Source organism: Salmo salar, chromosome 10, assembly GCF_965601325.2.
Source record: "Salmo salar chromosome 10, fSalSal1, whole genome shotgun sequence".
NCBI classification, from domain to species: domain Eukaryota; kingdom Metazoa; phylum Chordata; class Actinopteri; order Salmoniformes; family Salmonidae; genus Salmo; species Salmo salar.
Genome location: NC_138300.1, coordinates 117,128,191 through 117,136,673, shown reverse-complemented (window position 1 = coordinate 117,136,673; position 8,483 = coordinate 117,128,191).

Genomic DNA, 8,483 nt, shown 5'->3' with positions numbered 1-8,483 from the left:
AGTCACACAGAGAGAGAGAGAGATAGATAGAGAGTCACACACAGAGAGAGAGAGAGATAGAGAGTCACACACACAGAGAGAGAGAGAGAGATAGAGAGTCACACACAGAGAGAGAGAGATGGATAGAGAGTCACACAGAGAGCGAGAGAGATAGATAGAGAGTCACACACAGACAGGGAGTGAGAGAGATAGAGTCACACAGAGAGAGAGAGAGTCAAAGACACACACACACAGAGAGAGAGAGAGAGAGTCACAGACAGACAGAGAGGGAGAGATAGAGTCACAGACAGACAGACAGACAGACAGACAGAGAGAGATAGAGTCACAGACAGACAGAGATAGATAGAGAGTCACAGACAGACGGAGAGGGAGATAGACAGTCACAGACAGACAGACAGACAGACAGACAGACAGAGAGTGAGAGATAGAGAGTCACAGACAGAGAGGGAGAGACAGGGATAGAGTCACAGACAGACAGAAAGGGAGAGATAGATACATAGTTACAGAGAGAGAGAATGAGATAGAGTCACAGACAGAGAGAGATAGAGTCACAGACAAACAGAGAGAGATATAGAGAGTCACAAACAGACAAAGAGAGAGATAAAGAGTCACATACAGACAGAGAGATTTGGAGTCACACAGAGAGAGATATAGAGTCACACAGACAGAGATAGAGAGTCACACACAGAGACAGAGAGAGATAGAGAGTCACACACAGAGAGAGAGAGATAGAGTCACAGACAGACCGGGAGATACAGAGAGTCACAAACAGACAGAGAGGGAGAGATAGAGAGTCACAGACAGAGAGGGAGAGATAGAGAGTCACAAACAGACAGAGAGGGAGAGATAGAGAGTCACAGACAGAGAAAGAGAGAGAGATAGAGTGACACACAAACAGAGAGAGACAGAGTCACACACAGACAGACAGAGAGAGAGATAGAGAGTCACAGACAGAGAGGGATAGATAGAGAGTCACAGACAGAGAGGGAGAGATAGAGAGTCACAGACAGAGAGGGAGAGATAGAGAGTCACAAACAGACAGAGAGGGAGAGATAGAGAGTCACAGACAGAGAGGGAGAGATAGAGAGTCACAGACAGAGAGGGAGAGCTAGAGAGTCACAGACAGAGAGGGAGAGCTAGAGAGTGAAAGTCCTGATGAAACATGACAGTCCAGCTGTCTGTTGGCGATCCCTTGTTGACACGTCCGTCCCCATTATGGGCATGTATATGGATGGAATTGGGAGGGAACACACACACCGTCTGGTATATGCTGTCACACAAACACACTCACTCACGCAAGTACACACACAACACAGCACTATACACTGGAGTGTGGACGTCAGGTGGACGTCTGAAGGACGTCTGGTGGACGTCTGGTGGACGTCTGGTGGACGTCTGAAGGACGTCTGGTGGTGGACGTCTGAAGGACGTCTGGTGGACGTCTGAAGGACGTCTGGTGGACGTCTGGTGGACGTCTGGTGGACGTCTGGTGGACGTCTGGTGGACGTCTGAAGGACGTCTGGTGGACGTCTGGTGGACGTCTGGTGGACAGACGTCTGGTGGACGTCTGGTGGACGTCTGGTGGACGTCTGGTGGACGTCTGGTGGATGTCTGGTGGACGTCTGATGGGTGGCTCTTGGACCACTTCTCTGTTTGGCAGGGATACTTTACCTTCTGTTCACTTAAATCGATGGGTCTTCTCTTTCCACTGGGAAATGTATTGAGCATAATTATTTCACAGGTGTGTTCACAGTATTTATAGCAGTACATAGAACAGCAATTCAAATCTTCCTGAATTTACAGAGAACCAAATGAAAGGTCTAAAAAAATAAGGTTTTAAAATATGAATAAAAAAACAAGCTCTATAATGACTCATCAATACATACAAATGTCATTTCTGCTGTCCTCTCACAGGTACCAAGCTAGATGGTATTTGTCATTTGTAGACTGTGATATCATCTCCCAACATTACAGATTAGTTTTCTAGCCTTTACTGCCACCTAGTGATTAACAGGCAATCATACTAATGAGAAGAAAAATCAGTCTCATTATATTCACACTGGAAATGTACAAGCTTGCCAAGTAGAATGGTATACATTCCAAACTTGTATACTATTACCAAAACGCATAAAAATATTCATTTATGAGACAATATTTTCATAATAACAATTTGTATTTACTTTGGATCCCATATAGTTCCTGCCTAGACAGCAGCTACTCTTCCTGGGGTCCAGCAACATTACAAGGACTTCCAGCCAACTTGACACAACTGTGGGAAGCATTGAAGTAAACATGGACCAGCATCCCTGTGGAACGCTATTGACAACTTGTAGAATCCATGCTTCGAAGGCTCTTCTCAATACTAGGAAGGTGTCCTTGATGTTTTGTACACTCAGTGTACAATTAAAAACATGACATTACATTTCAGCCCACATACTGCATCTACAACACAACGTCTATCTGTATGTGGGTGTATTGTGCGTATGTTATCATGTGTGTGTATATGCGTCTGTGTCTGTGTGTGTGTCTCTTCACAGTCCCTGCTGTTCCATAAGGTGTATTTGTATCTGTTTTTTACATCTGATTCTATTGCTTGAGTGAGTTACTTGATGTGGAATAGAGTTCCATGTAGTCATGGCTCTCTGTTCTGGACTTGGGGACTGTGAAGAGACCTCTGGTGGCATGTCTTGTGGGGTATGCATGGGTGTCCGAGTTGTGTGCTAGTCGTTTAAATAGACAGCTCGGTGCATTCAACATGTCAATACTTAAGTAGTGATGAAGTCAATCTCTCCTCTACTTTGAGCCAGGAGAGATTGACATGCATATTATTAATATTAGCTCTCTGTGTACATCCAAGGGCCAGCCGTGCTGCCCTGTTCTGGGCCAGTTGTAATTTTTCTAAGTTCCTCTTTGTGGCACCTGACCACACTACTGAACAGTAGTCCAGGTGTGACAAAACTAGGGCCTGTAGGATAGTGTTGTTAAAAAGGTAGAGCAGCGCTTTATTATGGACAGACTTCTCCCCATCTTAGCTACTGTTGTATCATTATGTTTTGACCATGACAGTTTACAATCCAGGGTTACTCCAAGCAATTTAGTCACCTCAACTTTCTTATTCATTACAATATTTAGTTGAGGTTTAGGTTTTAGTCAATGATTTGTCCCAAATACAGTGATTTTAGTTTTTGAAATGAAAATGTTCTGGGCCAACTGTCATTTTCCTAACAGTGCTACCAGTGAATGAACTATTGGGAGCACCAAAATCATTCATTTTCATGGCAACAGAATCATATTATGTTTGTGTTCATTTGTGATCATTACCACCGAAACAGCAGCTGCCCTCTTCAACCCTACAACCCCACCCCCATCCCTTCCCTCTATTTTCCTTCATCCCTTTCCCAAGCCACTAATATCGACTGTACAATCCCAACCCTCCCGTCCTACCTCTCACCATTCCCCTCTCCATCTCTTCCCTATCCTTCCCCTCTTCTACCCCCCCTATCTTCCCTCTCTTCCCCACCCTCTCGCCCACCCCCTCAACACCTTCCTACCCCATCTCCTCTCTCCTCCCCCATCTTCACTCTCTTCCCCATCCTCTCTCCCACTCCTCAACACCTTCCTACCCCATCTCCTCTCTCCTCCCCCTATCTTCACTCTCTTCCCCATCCTCTCTCCCACCCCCTCAACACCTTCCTACCCCATCTCCTCTCTCCTCCCCCTATCTTCACTTTCTTCCCCATCCTCTCGCCCATCCCCTCAACACCTTCCTACCCCATCTCCTCTCTCCTCCCCTATCTTCACTCTCTTCCCCATCCTCTCTCCTCCCCCTATCTTCACTCTCTTCCCCATCCTCTCTCCCACCCCCTCAACACCTTCCTACCCCATCTCCTCTCTCCTCCCCCTATCCTCCCAATCCTCTGAGGACTGATCAGAGCCCGTGTGTCGACAGTAGGTCTGCCACTACACCCATTAGCCATTCATTCCCTGCTGTTGCCGCCTCCTCCCTGTCTATCCAGCAGATTTACATGGTTTCTGATCAACGGAGAACCTGTGATATATGTTTCATGACAGGCTGTGCATCCCCTGTTTTTAACAGGAAGAAAAAGAAGAAGACACGGCAACTTTCCACATGATTTTCTCTCTCTCTCTCTCCTTCTGTAGTGTGATTCAGAGGAGCGTCTGTTCCTGACGTGAAGAGTCTGGTCCTTTGTGTCCATATGTAAATGTGCCCTTTTCCACCACAGGTTTGAGAGATGGAGATGATAATTGATTATGATTGCTCTGTGACATTTCCATATGGCTGTTGAATGGTGACCCAAGACAGTCACATCTGTCCAGACCCAACCGTCTGAACCCTCAGAGTATACAGTACATTCGGAAAATATTCAGACCATTTGACTTTTTCCACATTTTGTTACGTTCCAGCCTTATTCTAAAATTGCTTAAATAGTTTTTTTTACACACAATACCCCATAATGACAAAGCGAAAACAGGTTTTTAGACATTTTTGCTACTGAAATACCTTATTTACATAAGTATTCAGACACTTTGCTATGAGACTCAAAATTGAGCTCAGGTGCATCCTGTTTCCATTGGTCATCCTTGAGATGTTTCTACAACTTGATTGGAGTCCACCTGTGGTAAATTCAATTGATTGGACATGATTTGGAAAGGCACACACCTGTCTATATAAGGTCCCACAGTTAACAGTGCATGTCAGAGCAAAACCAAGCCATGAGGTCGAAGGAATTGTTCATAGAGTTCCGAGACAGGATTGTGTTGAGGCACAGACCTGGGGAAGAGTACCAAAACATGTCTGCAGCATTGAAGGTCCCCAAGAACACAGTGGCCTCCATCATTCTTAAATGGAAGAAGTTTGGAACCACCAAGACTCTTCCTAGAGCTGGCCGCCCGGCCAAACTGAGCAATCGGAAGAGAAGGGCCTTGGTCAGGGAGGTGACCAAGAACCCAATTGTCACTATGACAGAGCTCCAGAGTTCCTCTGTGGAGATGGGAGAACCTTCCAGAAGGACAACCATCTCTGCATCACGCCACAAATCAGGCATTTATGGCAGAGTTGCCAGACGAAAGCCACTCATCAGTAAAATGCACAGGACAGCCCGCTTGGAGTTTGCCAAAAGGCACCTAAAGACTCTCAGACCATGAGAAACAGGATTCTCTGCTCTGATGAACAAGTCTCTGAATGTCCTTGTGTGGCCCAGCCAGAGCCCGGACTTGAACCCGATCAAACATCTCTAAGAGGATCTGCAGAGAAGAATGGGAGAAATTCCCCAAATACAGGTGTGGTAAGCTTGTAGCGTCATACCCAAGAAGACTATTGTCACATATACTCCCTCTCCAGCCTCTAGGTCATCAGGCTGCTGATTATCCTGCACACCTGTCAACATCGTCTCGTGCACCAGCGCCTCATGACACTCACCTGGACTCCATCACCTCCTTGATTATCTTCCCTATATCTGTCACTCCCCTTGGTTCTTTCCTCAGGTGTTATTGACTCTGTTTTCAGTGCATTGTTTTCGATGCGTTGTTTGTGTTATGTGTTTATTGTTTCATTTCTTTATTAAAACACTCACTCCCTGAATTTGCTTCCTGACTCTTTACAACTAGAGGCTGTAATCGCTGCCAAAGGTGCTTCAACAAGTACTGAGTAAAGGCTCTGAATACTTATGTAAATGTGATATTTCAGTTTTTTAATTTTAATACATTTGCTAACATTTCTAAAAACCTGTTTTTGCTTTGTCATTCAAATCAAATGTATTTATATAGCCCTTCTTACATCAGCTGATATCTCAAAGTGCTGTACAGAAACCCAGCCTAAAACCCCAAACAGCAAGCAATGCAGGTGTAGAAGCATGGTGGCTAGGAAAAACTCCCTAGAAAGGCCAAAACCTAGGAAGAAACCTAGAGAGGAACCAGGCTATGAGGGGTGGCCAGTCCTCTTCTGGCTGTGCCGGGTGGAGATTATAACAGCCAAGATGTTCAAATGTTCATAAATGACCAGCATGGTCAAATAATAATATTCACAGTTGTCGAGGGTGTAACAAGTCAGAACCTCAAGAGTAAATGTCAGTTGGCTTTTCATAGCCGATCATTGAGAGTATCTCTACCGATCCTGCTGTCTCTAGAGAGTTGAAAACAGCAGGTCTGGGACAGGTAGCACGTCCGGTGAACAGGTCAGGGTTCCAGGGTGCTGTGGTAGCCATGTTGGTTAAGCGTACCTTGAATTCTAAATAAATCACAGACAATGTCACCAGCAAAACACCATCATACCTCCTCCATGCTTCACGATGGGAACCACACATGCAGAGATCATCCGTTCACCTACTCTGCAATTCATCAGACAAAAGGACAGATTTCCACCGGTCTAATGTCCGTTGCTCGTGTTTCTTGGCCCAAGCAAGTCTCTTCTTATTATTTGTGTCCTTCAGTAGTGGTTTCTTTGCAGCAATTCGACCATGAAGGCCTGATTCACGCAGCCTGCTCTGAACAGTTGATGTTGAGATGTGTCTGTTACTTGAACTCTGTGAAGCATTTATTTGGGCTGCAATCTGAGGTGTAGTTAACTCGAATGAGCTTATCCCCTGCAGCGGAGGTAACTCTTGGTCTTCCTTTCCTGTGGTGGTCCTCATTATGGGGTATTGTGTGTTGATTGATGCAGGCAATGAAAAAATCTATTTTAGAATAAGTCTGTAAAGTAACAAAATGTGGAAAAAGTCAAGGGGTCTGAATACTTTCTGAATGCAGTATTTACAGTACGAGTCAAAAGTTTGGACACACCTACTCATTCAAGGGTTTTTCTTTATTTTTACTATTTCTACATTGTAGAATAATAGTGAAGACATCAATACTATGAAACAACACATGGAATCATGTAGTAACCAAAAAAGTGTCAAACAAATCTAAATATATTTTTGATTCTAGATTCTTCAAAGTAGCCACCGTTTGCCTTAATGACAGCTTATCACACCCTTGGCATTCTCTCAACCAGCTTCATGAGGTAGTCACCTGGAACGCATATCAATTAACATGTGTGCCTTGTTCAAAGTTAATTTGTGGAATTTATTTTCTTCTTAATGCGTTTGAGCCAATCAGTTGTGTCAACAACTACAGACCAGTATCCCTTCTTTCTTTTCTCTCCAAAACTCTTGAACGTGCCGTCCTTGGCCAGCTCTCCTGCTATCTCTCTCAGAATGACCTTCCTGATCCAAATCAGTCAGGTTTCAAGACTGGTCATTCAACTGAGACTGCTCTTCTCTGTGTCACGGAGGCTCTCCGCACTGCTAAAGCTAACTCTCTCTCCTCTGCTCTCATCCTTCTTGACCTATCTGCTGCCTTTGATACTGTGAACCATCAGATCCTCCTCTCCACCCTCTCTGAGTTGGGCATCTCCGGCGCGGCCCACGCTTGGATTGCGTCCTACCTGACAGGTCGCTCCTACCAGGTGGCGTGGCGAGAATCTGTCTCCGCACCACGTGCTCTCACCACTGGTGTCCCCCAGGGCTCTGTTCTAGGCCCTCTCCTATTCTCGCTATACACCAAGTCACTTGGCTCTGTCATATCCTCACATGGTCTCTCATATCATTGCTATGCAGATGACACACAATTAATCTTCTCCTTTCCCCCTTCTGACAACCAGGTGGCGAATCGCATCTCTGCATGTCTGGCAGACATATCAGTGTGGATGACGGATCACCACCTCAAGCTGAACCTCAGCAAGATGGAGCTGCTCTTCCTCCCAGGGAAGGACTGCCCGTTCCATGATCTCGCCATCACGGTTGACAACTCCATTGTGTCCTCCTCCCAGAGTGCTAAGAACCTTGGCGTGACCCTGGACAACACCCTGTTGTTCTCCACTAACATCAAGGCGGTGACCCGATCCTGTAGGTTCATGCTCTACAACATTCTCAGAGTACGACCCTGCCTCACACAGGAAGCGGCGCAGGTCCTAATCCAGGCACTTGTCATCTCCCGTCTGGATTACTGCAACTCGCTGTTGGCTGGGCTCCCTGCCTGTGCCATTAAACCCCTACAACTCATCCAGAACGCTGCAGCCCGTCTGGTGTTCAACCTTCCCAAGTTCTCTCACGTCACCCCGCTCCTCCGCTCTCTCCACTGGCTTCCAGTTGAAGCTCGCATCCGCTACAAGACCATGGTGCTTGCCTACGGAGCTGTGAGGGGAACGGCACCTCCGTACCTTCAGGCTCTGATCATGCCCTACACCCAAACAAGGGCACTGTGTTCATCCACCTCTGGCCTGCTCGCCTCCCTACCTCTGAGGAAGCACAGTTCCCGCTCAGCCCAGTCAAAACTGTTCGCTGCTCTGGCACCCCAATGGTGGAACAAGCTCCCTCACGACGCCAGGACAGCGGAGTCAATCACCACCTTCCGGAGACACCTGAAACCCCACCTCTTTAAGGAATACCTAGGATAGCATAAAGTAATCCTTCTACCCCCCCCCCCCT